Raw genomic sequence first — 20541 nt, forward strand, 5'->3', positions numbered from 1 at the left:
CTCCCCTTTCTCCCTCTTCTCCTCCTTCTTCTCCTTCTGCACCTCCTCCTCCTTCTGGTTTAGACTGATAACTTATTTATTTACGAAGTATATTTGACACAGAAATGGAATCCTTAACACCCATACAACTTGTCATTCTCTCTGCATCTTCTGCAATCAAAACCCTTATTTCTCCTCTGCATCTACAAACGCATTTGCACAGAAAGCTGCTTTTAGCCTAGGGCTTTAGGTCAGACTGCCTGGGTCCACCTGTGGACTTTGCTCTGCAGGGGCTGTGTGGCTTCGGCTAAGTTCTCCTTGCCCCCGTGTTCTCATCCACAACGGGTCTGATAACAAGAGTGCCCACGTCAGAGGATGGCTGTGAGGACCAAATGTACATTATTTGAACAGCCTTTGGGTCAGTGCCCGGCACAGAGTAAGTCCTTGATAAATGTCTCTTGTTCTTTTCTCATTCTCATTCTTATTTTTTGCCAACATCTCCATTAGAAATTGCCATCTAGTTCCCCTGGCGGCCTGCATGTCTCTGCAGGTAGTGCGTTGCATACCCTTAATTCTTTTCATTCTCCACATTTGTGGAGAATTCCTTGGAAATTCTTTACTCCTTGATTTAAGTGGCTTTCTAGGTAGAGTAAAATAAAGTGGTTTTGTGTGGAGGCCAGCTGGCCGTTTTGCATTAATTATAGAAGTAACAATAGTGCTCCCCAAGAAGGCAGCTGTTGCTTTGGGGAAATTTAGAGGAAGAGTGGTTTGTAAAATATACATTGTTCGAAAACAAGCAATTTTATTTCTTCACAGGGAGATGCACACCAAGAGTCAACTGAGAACTTAAGAAGTTGTGTAAGGAGCTGTGGGGAATCAGAATGACTGCATTGTCCAGAAACCAACCCAGCTGACTCTCTGAATGAATTTGCTGTTAACCGTACCCCTATAGCTAACTGTATAGCTTACACGTCCCAATTAGACAACATGAAGTCGGCCAAGTTGAATATCATTTCTCTGTCTCAATTTTTCACTCATAAAATGGAGAGAAAGTTCACAAGGATGTAAAGTATTTTGAAATGTAAATATAACTATATATATTTTATGGCCCTATATATGCAATAAACTACAAAGTATTTTGCAAGTATCTTATTAAAATTGTGCATTTTCTTTGAAAGAAGATAAAGGTCCAAAGATTGTTTTAATTCACATTTTTAGGAAAGCAGTCTTTCAGTGAAAATTAGGAATGGTGGTCTTTGTGAATGAGGAAACATCTATCCAGATGTAGGTTTCATTCACAGGATAAAGGGACTCCTATTCAGATTGCTGTATAATATAATGCTGTCTTTTCAGAGACTCCTTTACTTTTTAAAGATCACCTGTGTCACAGCAGGTTAGACCAAGGTCATAGACCTTCCCTCACTGTGTGCTGATGAGATTGTACTTTGGGTGAATTTTATTTCAGAACAGCAAAGACAAAGAGTGTTGTATGGTAGAAAGCCCTATGGATTTAAAATTTGCATTTGCCTTTGATTCTACTGAGTAATCTTGGATAAATTAATGAATCTCTCCCTACTCCCTTGCTGATCCCTCTGAAATGTATTGCATGTCTGAATTATTCAGACACCCATCTACTTCTGAGTATCAATGGACTTAAATATAACCATTTGTAGCTATAACTATAAAAATGATACACATAACCTTTTTTAGCTAGCTGTGTTTGTTTTCCAGCACTTCCTTGGAATCTCAAAGATAAATTTTGGTTCGGATCTCAGAGATTATCCGACGTCTGGTTTTTTCTTTGCATATGAACTTAATACCAAGCTTTAATTAGAAAATATATATTTACTAAGCTAGGAATTTTCTTTCCTGTACTTACAGGCTATTAAAGACTTAAGAAATTATCCACTTCCAAGGAAAGAAAGACATATTTAAAAAGTACGAAACGTATGAAAAAAGTTTGTTATAGTCAGAATTGTGTTCTCCAAATTCATATGTGGAAGTCTTAACCAGTAGCACCTGAGGATGTTCTCTTGCTTGGAAATAGGGTCATTGTAAATGTAATTAGTTGAGATAAGGTCCTCCTGGAGTGGGGTGGGTTCCTAATCTGATATGACCCGTATCAAAATGGGAAATTTGGACAAAGACACACCCTGGAGAATATCAAATGAAGATGAGGGTAGAGGCCCAGGTGCTGCTTCTATGAGCCAAGGAATGTCAAAGATTGCCAGCAAACTCCCCAGACACTAGGAGAAGAGCAGCAAACGGCCTTCAGGAGATTGTTAGTAGGAAGACAATTGTTAATGTGAGGTCTCAGATGGAACGAGGAACATGTTTTTGGAAACTGGAGAAAAGGAGATCCTTGTTAAAATGTGGCAGAGACTTGGGGTGCCTGGGTGGCTCCTTCGGTTGAGCGTCCGACTTCAGCTCAGGTCACGATCTCACGGCTTGTGAGTTCGAGCCTTGCGTCGGGCTCTGTGCTGTCAGCTCAGAGCCTGGAGCCTGCTTCAGATTCTGGGTCTCCCTCTCTCTCTCTGCCCTCTCCCGCTCATTCTGTCTCTCTCTGTCTCTCAAAAATAAATAAACATTTGGGACGCCTGGGTGGCTCAGTCGGTTAAGCGTCCGACTTCGGCTCAGGTCATGATCTTGGGGTCTGTGAGTTTAAGCCCCGCGTCGGGCTCTGTGCTGACCACTCAGAGCCTGGAGCCTGTTTGAGATTCTGTGTCTCCCTCTCTCTCTGACCCTCCCCCGTTCATGCTCTGTCTCTCTCTGTCTCAAAAATAAATAAATGTTAAAAAAAATTTTTTTTTAAATAAACATTAAAAAAAAATATGGCACAGACTTGGCCGAATTGTGCTCTATTTTTGGAAAGGAGAACCTATAAGCAATGCACTTGGATATTTAGCTGAGGACATTTCTAAGCAAAGTGTTGAAAGTGTGGTCTGGTTTCTTCTTGTTGCCATTAGTAAAATGGGAGAAAAGAGAACTGAATGGGTTGGACAACCTTCTACTAAAGAGATTAAGGCTGTGGCTTGTGATCCAATCAACCATCTCAGCAGAATGCTGCCAGCTGGGATCAAGGGGGACAGAGATGAGATGAAATGAAGGGAGCCTGCTGGACTTCTAGGATTCTGATGAGGGAACATAAGGCAAGCTGAGGCCAAGCACCAGCTAACATACCCCTGCCCCCCTGCCCCCCAACCTTGTGGCACCCTCCACCCCCCACTGCCAGATGGGATCTGAATGATATTCCGCAGGCACTCCTGGCTGCCCAAGAACAAAGGAAAAGACAGAAAACAAATGGCTAAACTGACAGAGTCTCCATCAGTTTACCAATATCTTAGTAATATTATAAGAAAAGGGCAATGTTATCGATAGTGTAATCTCCAGGACCTCCCTGGTATCTTAATGATAATGCTTTGCTAGAGGGGGAAAACAACCTTAGCTTGAGAATAGCTAGGTCTCCAGTAATCTGTAAATCCTCTCCAGCATATGGAAATCCCTTTAAGAAACTCTCTCTGGACTTCGCCTCCCCCAACTCCATAGTATATAACTATCACTCTTCAAAGCCCCAGTGCAGCTCTTCCTGCCCACGGGTCCTGTTCCCATGCTTTAATAAAATCACCCTTTTGGACCCAAGAGATCTCCAAGAATTCTTTCTTGGCCATTGGCTCCGAACCCCACCATCACCCCAAAACCTTATCACATCCCACAGGCAAAACATGGGCTGACAGTGCTATTCAGCTGTAAACACGTGGTCCCTTTTGGGAAAGGGGAAGAATGAACCCCCAAAACAGTTCTGAGGATGGTAAGGTTGCTGTGGTCAAAGCAGCCCTGCAGGGCTCAGGCCTTCAGCCAGCTGTGGTGCCTGTGAGGCCGCTCGAACCTTCTGCTCAGGGCTTTACTGAGTCCCTGTGTCAAGTGAGCACCAGAACTATGCCCTCTGCATTCACATTCTCAGTTTGGAACCTAGATTCTGCTCTTGATTCCCATGTGGTTCCCATCTTTGGTGGAATCGGGCCATTTCTTTTCATCCCTCTTTGCCGTCTTTTGTGTTTCTGTTTTGTGTCGCACTGTCTCAAAGTGTTGTTTGTCATAAGAAGAGAATCACAGGGTGAGACATCAGTGTAGACCCCATAAGCCTGTTGTTCAAGCCCACTCACAGCCTGGTGAGTTCATGATTCTCATTGGACTCCAGTCCAGTGGGACAAACTTTGCTGTGACTAGTGACACTTGATGAGGTTCTCCTTCCATCTCAATTATTTTGTCCTACATGCTTGGTTTTGATCCACAGAGGGTGTTCTTTCCATTTTTGCCTGCTGGGGGTGCAGATTGCCGAGTGTGCATTTGGAGGAGGATGGCCATCAGGTTGGGAGTCTGAGACCGGAAGTGCACAAGCATCACGTTCCACTGACCGTGGCCAGGTCATGTGGGCTTGTCTCAGACATCTGCAGGAAAGTGTCTTTCTTACACATCCTCTCATTTCAGTCCTAATTCTTATGCCCGTCTCTCAATGGCATCTCACCAGGGGCGATTTGGGCCTTTAGTAGCCACTCTGGGTAAGATTTGACTGGAACAAAATTGTTCATATGACAGATTCTTTAGGAAAGAAAGGGAATACAATTTCTAAGATCCAATGGGCAACATTTTTGACTGATGTGCAGAACCCCCAAATGAAATTCTGATTCAAACCGTAGTTCTCTAAGAGTGTTTGACCAGAGCGAATGAGCCATCTGACTTCAATGACAACAGATGACTCATTTCCCTAGTAAGTCTTCTTCCCCATGTCCTCAGTTGCTTTCCTATATCAGCTTTCCCTTTCCTCTTATCCTCTGGTCTCTCTCCTTCCTCATCTTTGTCAACTCCTCCCTTCTCTTGTCCAGACCCCGTACTTTTCTCGTAATGACTCTCCTAGACTCTAAAATGCCAGCTGCCTCTTAAGATCCACTCCTTCCAGAAGCCAGCTATTCAGGCTACTCTAACACTTAACCCTTGCACTTGGACTGTATTAAAGGTATCCCTAAACATACACAACTATTCATGGAAGAATTCAGAATTATTTTGGATGCCTGTGACCCAGAGTTACCTGACCTGTATCAACTTATAAAGGTGGCAATCAGACCTCGGATGGTAAGTTCTGGATGGCAAAAGATGGTTAGACTGGAAAGGAATCTACAAGATGCCACTTCCTACAATGAACTTGAACGCTTAAAAAAAGGTCTAGAAAAACTAAGTCTCCTAAAAGCCACATCTGAAACATTTCCAATAGAAATTGATTGGACCATGATTTAATCGCAAAAGCAGAGAAAACATGCAACCACAGGAGATTTTCAGGAAAGACAAGAAAGCACTTTACAACAATATTCAGGAGTTTTAAAGAAGGCGCCAGTGTGACAATGGCCATTTAATTTCATTTCATCAGTGAAATTAAATCCGAAATTGGAGACCTAATTCAAAAACAAAGTAGAATGGGAAATAGTCCCTTTATTTGAACGACAATACCTGGAAACCCGTAAACACTCACGGTGGATTAACTATAAATATAGATGGCCAACCTCATCAATTCCTGGTGGATATGGCCACTACTCTTTCCAAATTAAACCCTGACATCTTTGTTCAAACTCTTCCTTGGAATAAACATACCAACAGATGGTAGGTGTTTCAGATAACACACAGCTTTTCCCGGTTTCCCAGCTTTTATTTGTAACACTTTGGCCCTTGACTCAAAAACATTCCTTCTCATTCTGTTATACCACCCTTGCACATTTAATAAGGAAAGACTTATTTTGCAAATGGATTTTTTTTTTTAAAAATTAATGTTTATTTAGTTTTGACAGAGAGAGAGAGAAAGAGAGAGAGAGTGAGCAGGGGAGGGGCAGAAAGAGAGGGAGACACAGAATCCGAAGCAGGCTCCAGGCTCTGAGCTGCCAGCACAGAGCCCAAGTCGGGGTTCGAACTCACGAACCGTGAGATCATGACCTGAGCCAAAGTCAGACGCTTAACTGACTGAGCCACCCCAGTCAGTGCCCCCCCCCAAGTGGAATTGTAATATGATATGCACAGCAGAGGAACTGTTTCTTGAGGCCCCTGAGGACTCTTCTACTTATAATTGGATGGTTTCTGCTTCGAATACACATTTGCCTTTTCCATTATGTTTGATGTATATCCCAATTCAAGATCTTGATACCGTACTTGACATTCTATGGGCTCAAAAATTCCACTGAATAGGAAGAAAAATGGAGCAGAACCTATCTGTAGAAGGATCCACTAAACTGTTACACAAATTGCCCTAATACTCCTTGAAGCCAGAAGCAAAGAAAAGGCTCCAATCCATAGTTAAAAGCCTTCTATCCAAAGTCCTTGTAATACTCTGCACTAGGCTTGATGATACTCTGGTCGTGGCAGTAAAGGCACCAAATGGACAAAAGGATGTTGATTTGTTTAAAACATCAAAATTATCTCTCACTTTGTAGCAGTATCCAACCTAAATACCAACGATGTCTTCAATTCCATCTGAAGCCACTTGCTTACTGCCCTATGCCTTTGGTCTCCCTTTTTCAGTGTGCCTCTAGCCTAGGATTGTCAGTACCTTTTTGACTTTACTTGATAAGGACAACCATACACCTGGACAGACATACCCCAGAAGGTCACTGAAAGCTTCTCCTATTTTCCTCAGGTCCTTAATACTTAAATAATCTAGTTTTCCCTTGTGATTCTCATCACTATTCACTGCTGCAACACCCTAACTCCTACCAATCTCTTGCCCCTGTAAGAAGGGGAAGTTTACAACTGTCTTACCTCAGTTGGGGGTTGTTTGTACCACACTCAGATTTATTAGAGACCCCCACTGAGAACTCAGACCTAATAGAGTTGTCTGGGTGGCTCAGTTGGTTAAGCGTCCAACTTTGGCTCAGGTCATGATCTCACAATTCGTGAGTTTGAGCCCCACGTTGGGCTCTGTGCTGACAGCTCAGAGCCTGGAGCCTGCTTCAGATTCTGTGGCTCCCCCTCTCTGTCTACCCCCCCCCACTCACACTCAGTCTCTCTCTCAAAAATAAATAAACATTAGGAAAAAAAAGAACTCAGACCTAACACTATTTGTTTGTGGATCATTCCTCAAAGCTGAAACTGGAAGTTATCAAGAGAATATACTATTACCATTTTAAGCTGTCTTCTAGAACATAGTTCTTACTATAGGTAAAATCAACCCAGATACCAAGATTTATCGCATTTTCTAGAACTTGTCAACTAGCCAAAAAACAAAGAGCAAACATGCATGCAGATATCAGGTATACTTTTGGAGGAGTGCTTGAATGTAATGCATTGGAAACAAAGAAGGTTTCTTATCTCTGCTAGAACCCCGATTAAAATTGTGCATCAAGTTAAGGAACTGACAGACTCACCCCCACTGCCCACAGAGGTGGCTAATATAAAGGTCGAGGCCCAGGAAAAGAGGGATAATCTAGAAACTAAAGAAAATGCTCTGGTAATATCATTATGAAAAATAAGCAGCCTTAACCAAGGTTATGATCTTAATTAAACCCTCAAAGGATTTAAACATATCATTATAAAATATCAATAATTAACCTGTGCCTTTGAAAGGGAAGAATGGAAAAAAAAATCTGGTTGCCCCCTTCACTCTATTTCTGGTACAACCAAGGTGGCCACTTGGTGGAACCAGATTATTTCAGATAGGTATTAGCCAAATGTCTGTATGAAACGACTCATTTTAGAACAACTTGGTTACCATCTTAACTCAACATTTGTGGGGAAACTTTCAAAGAAAAGCTGAGGTTATTCTGAGGTCATACATCACCTGTCAAGAACGTAATCCTGAAAAAACTATAAACTGATGGGAACTGTTATAGAAAAACTCTGTAAGACATTACCTGTTACTCAAGAACTACATTGCTCTAACCATGCATGATCTTCTTGAATGAACAAAAGGACCAATGGTATTCTTTTTTTTTTTAAGTTTTTTAAATTTATTTTGAGAGACAGAGAGAGAGAGAGTGCACGAGTTGGGAGGGGCAGAGAGAGAGAGAGAGAGGGAGAGAGCGAGAGGGAGAAAGAGAATCCCAAGCAGTCTCTGCACTGTAAGATCATGACCTGAGCCAAAATCAAGAGTTGGATGCTTAACTGACTGAGCCAACTCAGGTGCCCTGGTATTCTTATTATAAAACTAGCAAAATTTTTAGAAATCCTTTCGTTCCTTTGGTCAAAGCTATTCTGATATAGGCCTTCTGGTCATTAAGTTTATTTCCTCTAAAACACATTAATTATCTCCCTATTAATTGGTAACTTGAAGTCCGATGAATTTAAGATTTTAGTTCCAATTCAAGATTCTGCCATGTTGCATACAGATTTACTAAAATATTGCAAGTAACTCATGTATTCTACCCAGGCTATCACCAACAGCTTAACCCGTCTTTCCACAATATCTTCCTGAGCAACTTCTTCATGAACTTCAATACATGAGATTTCATTTATTAGACGAGGCATCAAAGGAAAACCGCTCTTGAATCATTGTGGAAGGGATCATGTCATGTTCCGTTAGCAGCAAACACAGCAGTGCAACTCACGGGAGTCAATCTTTGGATTCACGTTTCACAACCAAAGAAGCAACGCAAAGGTGCATACAACTGGAAGGTACCCCAAAAGGGGACCTCAAACTGTGGGTTCTTAGAAGTCTAGTAGGAGCCGATCTTCAGAAGTAGACAGCTGACCTTTGGAACAAAGGACCTTTGGACTTCAGATAGTAGAAATCCTGCCCAAGAATGTGGACAAAGACCTGTCATCTAATTCTCGTTTTGTTTTCATCTGTTCACTTATAATCATTCTTCTTATTTTCTCTAGACCCCTGATTATTGTCAACGCATATTGGACCTTTTAGTATTTTCTTTCATCTTTGTTATAACTGTTAAGTATGAACCTACTCATATTGTTTTGTTTTTTTTTTTTAATTTTTTTTTTCAACGTTTATTTATTTTTGGGACAGAGAGAGACAGAGCATGAACGGGGGAGGGGCAGAGAGAGAGGGAGACACAGAATCGGAAGCAGGCTCCAGGCTCTGAGCCATCAGCCCAGAGCCTGACGCGGGGCTCGAACTCCCGGACCGCGAGATCGTGACCTGGCTGAAGTCGGACGCTTAACCGACTGCGCCACCCAGGCGCCCCTGAACCTACTCATATTGTAACACCATTAAAAAACTTTTTTTAATGTTTATTCATTTTTGAGAGAAAGAAAGAGACAGACAGCAAGCTGGGGAGGGGTAGAGAGAGAGGGACACCCAGAATCTGAAGCAGGCTCCAGGCTCTGAGCTGTGAGCACAGAGCCCGATGCAGGGCTGGAACTCACGAACTATGACATCATGACCTGAGCTGAAGTCGGATGCTCAACTGACTTAGCCACCCAGGTGTCCCAGTAACACCATTCTTACATTATCCCAAATAATAGCCACTGCCTTCAACCTACTGACTGTTGGATATGCCATCCATCATCACTCCCCCATGATACAAACTTCTGGGCCCTTCTGGTTTCATCAAATGAGACAGTCATAACCTAGGCATTTCCATTTGCACCATGGACAACCGACCCTAAATAAGTCACCTTAACTACAGTCTAACACTGTGACTTTGCTAGTGTTCCTCTCTCCCAGAAAAAGAACGATATATTACAATATGTTGATCAGACCCTAGGAAACCCCAAAGTTTGAATTCAACAACCTTTGTAGGGTGATGAGCTAAATAGCACCTGAAAGAGACTATACTAGAGATCCTCATGTAACCCAGTGAACCTAAGGCCTTGGATCCAATCTCGTATCACACACAGCTCCTTTTTTCCTGATCTCCATGTGCCCTACTGGATATTATTTCCTTTACAGCCAGGATGCTTGGTTCTGTTTGCCTCTGAGACCTCGTGCACTTTAAAAATAGTATTCTGAGACTTGTCGGTTCACAGAGGCCCTATTTCTAGAAATCGTGAAGGCTGACAATTCTGAGCCTAATGCGGGGTCCTAAACAAAGCCACCCTTGATTGTTCAGGCGCTATCCTGGGAGGAGTTACTGACCCATTGTTTATGTGACTAATCAGAGCAGTGTTCCCAATGGGCACTAACTCTTGTGCAGGCTATTAATGATACCACCTCTGCCCTGGCTAGAATACAGTTTAGTTTCAACTCATTGGCATGAGTAGTAACGGACATTGCTCTGGATGTTTTTCTTGGTTAGTTACGATGGAGCCTGTGCCACTGCATATACTTTTTGCTGAACTTGGCCAGTGAAACAGACAGGGTGGGGCAGGCTTTACATTGCCTTAGGGAAAAGCTACTTGGTTCTGTTAAGGTTGATCCTCATGGCCTATATGGGATTCGTTCTTGTCTTGGCTTGGGCAGTTGGGATTTCCAGTTCTGAAGCATTTTACAGAGACTATTAACTGTTGTTGTTTTTGTCACGATGCTGGTCTGTTGCACTCCATCCAGAGTCTTAAACGGTTCTACGCAGCTGTTACCAGAGGGTCACCATGATGCCACAGTAATAAAATGGTTAAGAAGATATGACGACACAGTTGATTATGGGGAAAACTCTACAGTCCAGAAATAGTGACGAACTGGATCGCTAGCCTTCTCTGTATCGGTCAAGAGGTTGACCAAAAGGGGGCACCGAGAGACTGAACATACAAACGGACAATGGCCAGACCGTATATGACAATAGAATTCTGGCCCATATCAGCAGCAACCAGTGCAGGAAGCCAAATCAGAACCTCTGCAGTAACTGTCCCAGAATGCTCAGGGCTTGATCAATGACAGCTTTCCTAATTTTTGTTCTCATCCCCGACCTGTTCCTAAGTGAGGACCAACCAGAGGAAACCAGATAGGCTCCTCAAACCGATGAAGTCAGGTGCCTCACTCCTAGTCAGCTCACCTCTCCTACCCTGTGGCAATAACCTCCAGGCAGGGCATCCCCGGAGCCTTGCCTTTGTTTCACTGCTCTGCTGTCCTACTCCCCTGCCTTTGACTCTCCGCCAAACTCAAAGCGCTGGTGACTGATTCCCTTGTCATAGCAAGTTCGGGATAGACAGGCTGTTTGTTCTCAGTTGCATCGTCTTATTTATTTCTACCCTTCCTAGCAATAAAGAATAAAGGGCAATCTCCCTAATTAAGAATAATGTGCATATGGGTAGGGGGGAGGAGGAAAGTCTGGGTAGGAGAGGGAAGAAAAGGGCAGTCTGATTTAGTACAAGACTGAAATAGAGAATATTTTCCGAGTTGCAATTTTCTGTACTTCCAGATAATAACCTTCCCCTAGTCATCGTCTCACACATGGGGGACAACTAATACATGTTTGTCAAATGAATGAGCGGATGGAAGCTAGTTCTCCCCCCTCCCCCACCCCCACAGCAACACTCTCAGAGCTTCTATTGTCTGCAGGATATTATTGAGCTGGACAGCTGGCCCTGGGCAGGATTGCGCAAGCGGGCTTAACGCTTGTCCTTCTAATCTTTCTTCTGGTGCTGAGGTTAGGTCCTGTTATTCTACGACCCTCCCGTTCAAAAACGGTTGCTATTTAATATTAGATCCTTTTAATTCTAGAGACGGACCCCGTGTATTTGCAAGGGCAGACATGACTTAGGAGTATTTTATTTTGAGGCAATTATGTAAGGGGTATTTTCAAATTGTTGAAGTCCTAGCATCGTGGTTTCCCACATGTGTGAGTTATTCCTGCAGCAAATGACTGTAAGCATTTAAACAAGTTTCAGTAAATTAAGCTCAGGTGAAACGCTGGTGAATGGTACGACTTTGTATTAAAATCTCTCCATGGAGACAGTGCATCTGGTTGGACTGAAGTCAGTCATGGCTCCGGGAGGCACGATGCATACCAGTTCACCCTGCGCTTTTTCTAGGCTTCTGCTCCCCTGCCACTTTCCTTCTAATCATTCCTCCCTTATTATTGTTATTTTTTTCTTGCGACAGTTTTCTCACCAACTGCAAGCACACTGTTTTGTTTGTTTATTACAAATAGGAAACATCTGTCTCGACTTGGCCAACTTGGGTCGCATGTCTCCACAGCTAACTTTCCTGACACGGCACGTCTCTCTTTCCCAGCTCTTTCCCTGGGTGCTATGTTGTACGTATTTTATGATGATTTGATCAGGAGGCTAGGGGAACTGGGAACGTGGTGTAGCACAGCGCTTGGCTCAGCGAATACTTACAGAATTAGAGAAGAGAAGCCCTGGAATAATCTAATTACTCTTTCCTCAATGGGCGATGCTGCTTTCTTAGGACCCTGGGGGTGAGCAGTTTCGTCATGCCACACATTGGCCACGTAATAAATGTCTGTCGTGGAAACGAACTGGTTCTATGTATCCAGTGTCATTATACCATCCCTGGGGCAAGCATGAACCAAATAAAGTGCCAACATGCCTGACTGAGGAGAAGCCAATAATATATTACAAAGGCAAGAGGTGGCCGAATCAGAGAAGGCTGCTCTATCTCGTGCAGAAGGTGAGTGCTTAAATCAAGGGTTAGCTGACCTTGGGTGGCACTGGATTAATTGGCCTTTTGGTTTCTAAGGCTGTTGGATAATCGGATTAGTAAGGTAGCGAAGGAACGAGGAAAATTTTATTATAACGCCGGGGAAACCTTGAGTCTAAGGATGAGACCCAGCTTTTCCCTTCTGTTGTGTCTTTAGCTAAAGAAGGGCAAAAATATTGTGATCTCTGTGCTGTTTATATTGTACTCTCGGCTTACATGAAGACTTGGGGAAAAAAATCTCTTAAGTTTTTAACCTTAAAAATCCTCTGTGTCTTATAAAATAAGACAGGGAGTTATTAGTATTCTTTTTTCAACGTTTGTTTATTTTTGAGAGACAGAGTGAGCAGGGGAGGGGCAGAGAGAGAGGGAGACAGAATCCCAAGCAGGCACCACACTATCAGTGCAGAGCCTGACGTGGGGCTCGAATTCGCAAACTGTGAGATCATGACCTGAGTGGATACCAAGAGTCAGACGCTTAACTAAGTGAGCCACGAGGTGCCCTGGACAAGGTGTTAATGTTTGAATTTTCATTCATTTTACTTACTTCAGTCATGCATTCTTGCGAGTTTTATTTCATATTCTGTGAAAGTTGAGCACTTCCAAAAGAGTATTTAAAAGGCAGAAAAACGCTGACTTAAAATATGGCCAACAAAGTTCAAATGCGTTAACATTCTCTCTATGTGTTTATAGCCACCTGGTCATTTGAGGGTAACTCATCACGAGGATTTCTTACTCCTCATGAACATATATGTTGGTTAATTGTGCTCTGCCCCAGTTCTCTAATTTTTTATATATAATGCATTTTATGTGTGCAGTAAGAGTTCTTTTCTCTGACCCGTTATAGAGACATGGGGTAGTGTATAGGCTTGTATGTCTGACACAACTGGGTTCAAATCCCAGCTCTGGCACCCAGTAGTTGCTTTATGATACCAATTTATTTACTGGCTTTAGTCTCCATTTTGTCCTCTCATGAAGGATGATGATATCTGTACCATATTGTGGTCTTTGTAAGGATTACGTGCAATAATGCTGAGTCTCCGGGAGTGTCTGTGACCGAGTTCCCTTTATGTTCCTAGCAACTGTATTTCATAGTAGGTTCTTAATCGATAGGCTCTTCAACTTTCTACTATATTCAGGAAGCTTCTTTAATCAAGCAACTCTTCCCTCGTTGTAAATGCTACCTCCCTATAACCTGCAATTGTCAAAGTCGGAGCTTGATATCGGTTGGAGTGAAAGCTTAATACTTGGAAGGAATATGGAATCGAAGAGTGTTTTCTTCAGGTCAGGGAATTAGAAGGGGGATCAGACCAATAAAATGTAAATGGTATGGGGAACACGGATGATAGGAGACTTCCCATGAAGGGCGAAATACAATAGTGGCTTGGGCTCTCAGGGTAGACTGAAAAACAATTCTCCCATTAAAACGCTTCTCCTCTGGCTCATCTCGGTAAGGTGGCAGAATTGTAAAACTGTTGTGCATTATTTCCTGGTAAATCACGATGGAAACGCTATGAATTTGTGCAGGAGAGCTTAAAGGATTCATCATGGTTTATTCCATTACAATAAACACCCAAGAAAGTAATAATGGTATGCCATTTATTATGTAGTATCGTCAACCTTTTTATATGTTAGACGGGATCTCTACAGGCTTGCTAATGGTATATAGGCCATAAAACCTTTACACAATAATGTTTAACTGTATCTGAAATAGTGCAGTCTTCTGGTGGTTGCATAAGTGGTCTGGTTCTTAAATCTTCTCTAGGAGAATACCAGAGGTGCAACTGAAGGCTTCTGGGAATTTTTTTCTTTTTCGGAACAGATGACAATCAACGGACAAATCCTTGCTGCTTGTGTACGATTGATAAGGCTTTGTCCTCGTCACACATGATAGTACGCGTATATGAGCAGTCATGACTACAACGGGTACTTCAAATTAACAAGTCAAACAAAAACTAAAATGGAAGCCAATGTAGGCAAACTCCCCAAATCTGGACGGAACTTCCTTGGTAGGCTTTCTTTTGTTTGGCTTTAACTGGACGGCTAGTCATATGTACAATTTATTTATTTGTTTATTTATTTAAGTGTATTTATTTATTTTGAGAGCGAGAGAACACCTATGTACATGCGCTTGAGTGGGGGAGAGGCAGAGAGAGAGAGAGAGGGAGAGAGAGACAATCCCAAGCAGACTCCCCGTTGTCAGCACAGAGGCCGATGCAGGGCTCGGTCCCATGAACGGTGGGATTATGACCTGAACCCAAGTTAAGAGTTGGATGCTTCACCGACGGAGCCACTCTGGTGCCCTGCAAATTTACTGGGTAATTAACTTGTGGAAAACCAGAGTCAGTGCATTGAGAACGAATAGATAGGAATTGTTGAAATATTTTCACTAAGGAATCTGAGATGAACAGAGTTTTGTTACATCGAAATGACTGCCACTGGTTTTCTCCGCCCCCCACTTCTCTTCCTTCTTCCCTCCCTGGCCTCATGCTTCCTCCTCTCTTCTTTGTTTTCATCTTTTTCTTTCTCCAAGTTTGAGATATACTTTGTCTTCATCAAATGAATGGCAGTGTCATAAAATACAGCAGTCCTTAGGCAGAAAACAATTGCAGAGTGTCTCAAGATCCACGCCCATAGTTTCAGATGCAATTGCCCTTGAAAAACCCATAGATGATTGTTGGTCTGCTTCTTAAACCTTATTGCCTCATTTTCAGCTGACGGGGTAATAAGGAAGGCTAAATTTCTATAGGGGAGAATGCTTGCAAAAATTACCTGGCTGCAGGTTACATAGTAGCATCTGTTCCTAGAATTACAGAGAAACGTTCAACGCCAACTGCCCATGCAAGTACGAGGCAATCAGCACGTATAACAGTCTCGTGATTCCATAGCTTGAGGTGTAATATGTGGAGTGATTTATCTCATTATAAGCCAAAATTTACCCTCTGTCTGTACTTCTTCCCAACGGGATGAATACTGATCAGTGGGAGAAATCGAATGTTTCTCCCATTTAAGCACACTCGGCCAGAGCAATGCCAATGTAGAACATGATTCAGAGCATGTAGTTTCTACGTAAAAATGAAACATGTCATACTATCCTATGCCTAATACATTAAACTGTTCCTGTGTCGAATGAAAAATTCTGTTGTGAGTGATGAGCAGAATTTATGGAGAACTTGGCTGAGGCTACAGACAAAGACCCAAAATAAGGAGCCAAAGATTTCATTCTGGCCTGTGAACTCTTGCAGTTATCAATCAGAATGAGTCCAGCTGGAGTGTGGAAGAGTTCCAATGGATCATTTCCATCAGGAGAATGGTCCAATAGCTGCGAATGTCTACTGGGTTTTAAGCATCGGAAACGAATTCCTTTTGCTGTGCAATAGCAGAACAATTTGTTATTTCTGTACACGCATTGCTCGACTCAGCAGAATAGAAGGACGCTGTCTGAGGACGGGTCAGGGTTATTCCAATGTAGAAAAATTCTGGAAGGTGGTTTCTGTTGAAGGTGTTGCGGGGAAATTTCCAGTGACAGAGTCCACTGTGGTCTGGATGCCTGCTACCTTAGTGGGACTCCCAGGTACCAGAGAAGCAACGGCAGCAAAGTCAGCCCGGAAATTAACATTAACCTCTTTTTTTAAAAATGCGTAACTAAGTGGTAATGTCTGTATGATTTCTTTTTCAGAGGATAGTGGCTCTAGGTCTATTTTATAACCTAAAGAACATGTCATTCTCCTACGCTACTAGACTTTTGTCATGGAGAATGACAAATTGGTCAGGGGAAAGGGAGATACTTGTTTTCAAGGGGGAGGGATGCTTGGGCAATCAAATGAGCTCAGGTTTTAAAGCTGGCAGGGCAAGCTGAAAGCTTCACCGTCTCCGGGAAGAGAGGCAAATCATTCACACTCTCTGAGCTGCAGTGTCCCTATCTGTTGAGGGAGCATGAAAAACCTTGTGGGCAGAGATAATGTAGGAGAGCGTGGGGCATAGCAGATAATCAATACATTTCAGCTATTATAATTAAGAAAATGTTTGTCTGGTAAACGCAGAATGCCAATTAAATTCCAGGGGAAATGTGAATCTACGTAAGATACCTCTGCGACACCGTTCATGGGCCATTGATTTGACCATGTAAATAATACCAATAAATAGAGCCTTTTCTCACAACAAATAAATTCATAAGACACAGCTTAACCAGACTTCATCCACATGTATTTGAAAGTGTTCTGTAAACCTGAGCCCTCTTAATACATGATCAGGACAGAGGGGCGTTGGAGGGCCGGGCCCAGCTGCCTGGCTTTAAATCTCACTTCTGCTGTAAATACCCCATATACTCTGGGAATATCACAGACAGTGTGAGCACTTAGCTCACCAATCTGAACCGAAGTTCCTCATCTGAGAAATGGGGAGAATCATAGTACCCATTTCTAAGATGGCAATTAGAATTAAACTCAATCCATGCAGAGCTAGAAAGTGCTCAATAGATGCTTATTATTTTGAGTGTTTGTAGTTCGAGTTAGAGAGATTGGGGCAATAAGAAAGTTATGAGAGTCTACCCTGACAATGTATCCCCATCCTGTGTCTTGGGGGTATTTCAGGAGGTAACTGATCAGTGAACAAGATGGACAGCCATTAAATTTAACCCTTTTTTAAGTGTCAAAGGTGATTAAGACTTTTCCCCTCCATGTCCAATGTTTTTAACATTAGAAAAGACACTTAAGCTATTATAAAGATAATTAATATAACGATTGGTTTATGGGGATCTAGGAATTGATCAGAATCATAAAACCTTTAGAAGCATACCATCAGTAGCATAATACCTAAAAAAACCTATAATGCCTATACTTGTAGATACCTGTAAAATCATTAGAAACATACCTAAAAACTTAAATTGGCATCCTATCAAAGCAGGCACTTCAGTGAGCCAAGACCGAGGTCCAAGATGGACTCTTCATGCAGAGACCAGATGGGAAACAATAAGGCCAAAGACAGTGAATGTCTTGCTAGCATTCTTGACTTCTATTATTCTGCCAGAATTGTCATTTGCTCATGAATCCAAGTCTATGCCCCCTTGAGAGTTCAGACAGGACGTGTTCTCATTAAAACTAAAGATAAAAAGACTAGTACTCACTGGAGGAGACGTTTTGTGGATATCTTCAATGAAATCTCCGTAGTTTTTAACTGTATCTTTAATTTCCTCACATCGCGCCTAGTAAAGAGCTACAATACCTTGGAGGACCACAAACATTTTGTGACAAAAGTAGCCCATGAGGTAAATAAAAAAATGGGAAAACCTATAGAAGAGACGGCAACCTCACTAACATTTTTACTTTTTAAACAACTGGCTCTGTTCCCGTGTTTTAACGATGCAGATTTTTCGGTAAATCCCCGAGAAACCTGAGAATTCTACATGAGCAAAAATATTGAAGGAAAGAGACATTTCACATGATGGTAAAAGATGCACACAGGGCCTGTTTGTCCCTGTACATCCTACCTACAACCGCCACCCAGATGTGTTCTGTGTATTCCCGACATTGACCTTTGTCTGTATTTCTTTTATCCTGGCTCTAAGTATGTTCTGTAGCCCTGTGTCTTCCATTAGGCCTTGTAATAGCCATCACAGGAAAGTACCAGCGGCTCCCAAACAACTTTTTGTGTGTGTGTGTTTCAATCCTCTCATTTTTCAGGTTAGACTCATGCGCATTATTTTCAGCTCTGTTTTCTGCACCTGCATCTACCCTCTGCTCAGATCACTTCCTAGTTGCTCTCCAGGTTCAGCTGATGCTAAAGGAGGGTGCACAGCTTGCAAGGATTTTCCCCTCTGTGGAGATGTTTCTTATATGTCAATGATGGAGCGGATATCTTGATTTTTTTTCCCTGTAATGGGATTTATCCTGATAACTTTGGCACCGAAGACCATACCCACAAAATTTGTAATGCGTACTAAAAAAATAGCTGCTAATGGACTCGGCATACTCCTTTCTATTGCATTCTCCTTCCTTTTTACTTTATTTTCACACCTCCCTAAGGAAATACCAAACAGTAATTAAAACCAATGGTATTGGGTTTTTTTTTTCAAGATAATGAAATTTTAATTTGCTGTTATAAATAAAGGAGAAAAGAAGTTCAAGAAACGAAGAGCCATTAGCGTTCCAGTTTCAAAGTGTTTTTCTCCCTATCTGTTACCTGGTGGATAATTTGCTCCCACAAATACAAAAATGCGTTATCTTAGTGATTGTTGTTTTGTTATCATCTTCACAAGGGAAAAATGATCATTTTTAGGAAATTTGATACTGGGTAGATACATCTCTCTATATGCTCAAACTGGCCATATCTCACCGTATGATTTAGAATTGTTATATTTGAAAATAATTCTGCACGATGGAAATTTAGCCTCTCTCTAAACTTAGATCCTGCCCCCCCCCTCAGGTGACCCCTTGCCCTGGGGTCTTATAAACACTTCCAAAAATGTTCCTTGCACGGACATTCACAAACAAGCACATGAATATTTTATATATCCTCTTTTTGGATATATAAAATTGGAATACAATCATTGTCCTAGATAGACTGATGGTTGTCACTTAGACTTTATTTTTTTCTTTTAATTTGAGAGAGAGAGAGAGAGAAAGAGAGAGAATGCATAAGAAGGGGAGAGGGGCAGAGGGGGAGAGAGAGAGAGAGAGAGAGAGAGAGAGAGAGAGAGAGAATCTCAAGCATGCTCAGTGCAGAGGCTGACACAGCGCTTGATCCCATGAACTGTGAGATCATGGCCTGAGCCAGAATCAAGAGTTGGACCCTCAACCGATTGAGCAACCCAGGCGCCCCTCACTTAGATTTTCTTAAGCTATTAGTAAACATAGATATACTTGCTCTTTGAACAATAGTTATTTAGGATAATATATACATATTTATTCTATATACTGTATAACAGAAGTTGGCAAATTCTGGCTACGGACCCACTGCCTGTTTTTGTAAGCAAAATTTTATGGGAACAGGACCACATTCACTGATTTCCATGTTGTCTGTGGCTGCTTTCCCACTAGGGCAAGTTTGAGTAGCTGTGATGGAGACCACGTGGCCCACAGGCCTTAAATATTTACCAACTGGCCCCTTAAGAAGCTCTTGTTCAACCCCTGGAGTATGATATGATATGCACGATGTACAGAAACACGCACATATGTATACACCTTGCTGAATTCTAACAAAATGAACACACCCATGTCACCTGCTTCCAGATCAAGAAACAGAATATTGCCAGCACCTCTTCATGCTCACTTCCTCTCAATACTGACGCCATTGTTTTTATGTATGCATGTGTGAGAAAGAGAGCGGGGAAGGGGAGGCAGAGGGGGGAGAAAGAGAGAGAGAGACAGAGAGAGAGAGAATCTTAACCGAGCTCCACGCCCAGCATGGCGCCCAGGGCAGGGCTTGATCTCATGACTGAGGTCATGGCCTGAGCCGAAATCAAGAGTCAGAGGCTCCTCCGACTGAGGCACTCAGGTGCCCCCTGCCAGCATTCTTTTTCATTGCCTTGTAATATTCCACTGGATGGAATCGTTTGTTAAACATTTTCCTGTCCACGGGCAAGTACTTGCTGTTATTTTTGGTTACAAACATTGCTTCATTTAATATCTTCGTACGCAATTTCTTGTACCCTGGAGGCTGTATATGTAGATAATTTAGTAGAAGCGGACTTTTGAAGTCAAAGGAAATGAACGTTTTAAATTGTAGTTATTGCCATGTTAACACTCTAAAGATGCTATACCATTTTGTACTCTACGCCAGGGAATCAGAATGCCTTCCACACCGTAAGCTACCAACTAGGGTAATCTTCGTCTTCCGGTATTTGAAAATTGTATTTCACTTTAAATGTCATTTTTTTTAAATTTTTTTTAATATTTATTTATTTTGTGAGAGAGAGAGAGAGAGAGCGAGCATGAGCAGATGAGGGGCAGAGAGAGAAGTAGACACAGAATCCGAAGCAGGCTCCAGGCTCTGAGCTGTCAGCAGAGCCCAACGTGGGGCTTGAACTCACGGAC

Source organism: Lynx rufus, unplaced genomic scaffold (assembly GCF_022079265.1).
Source record: "Lynx rufus isolate CCGP_SWC_20201006 ecotype Redwood Valley unplaced genomic scaffold, mLynRuf1.p SCAF_2, whole genome shotgun sequence".
Classification (NCBI taxonomy): domain Eukaryota; kingdom Metazoa; phylum Chordata; class Mammalia; order Carnivora; family Felidae; genus Lynx; species Lynx rufus.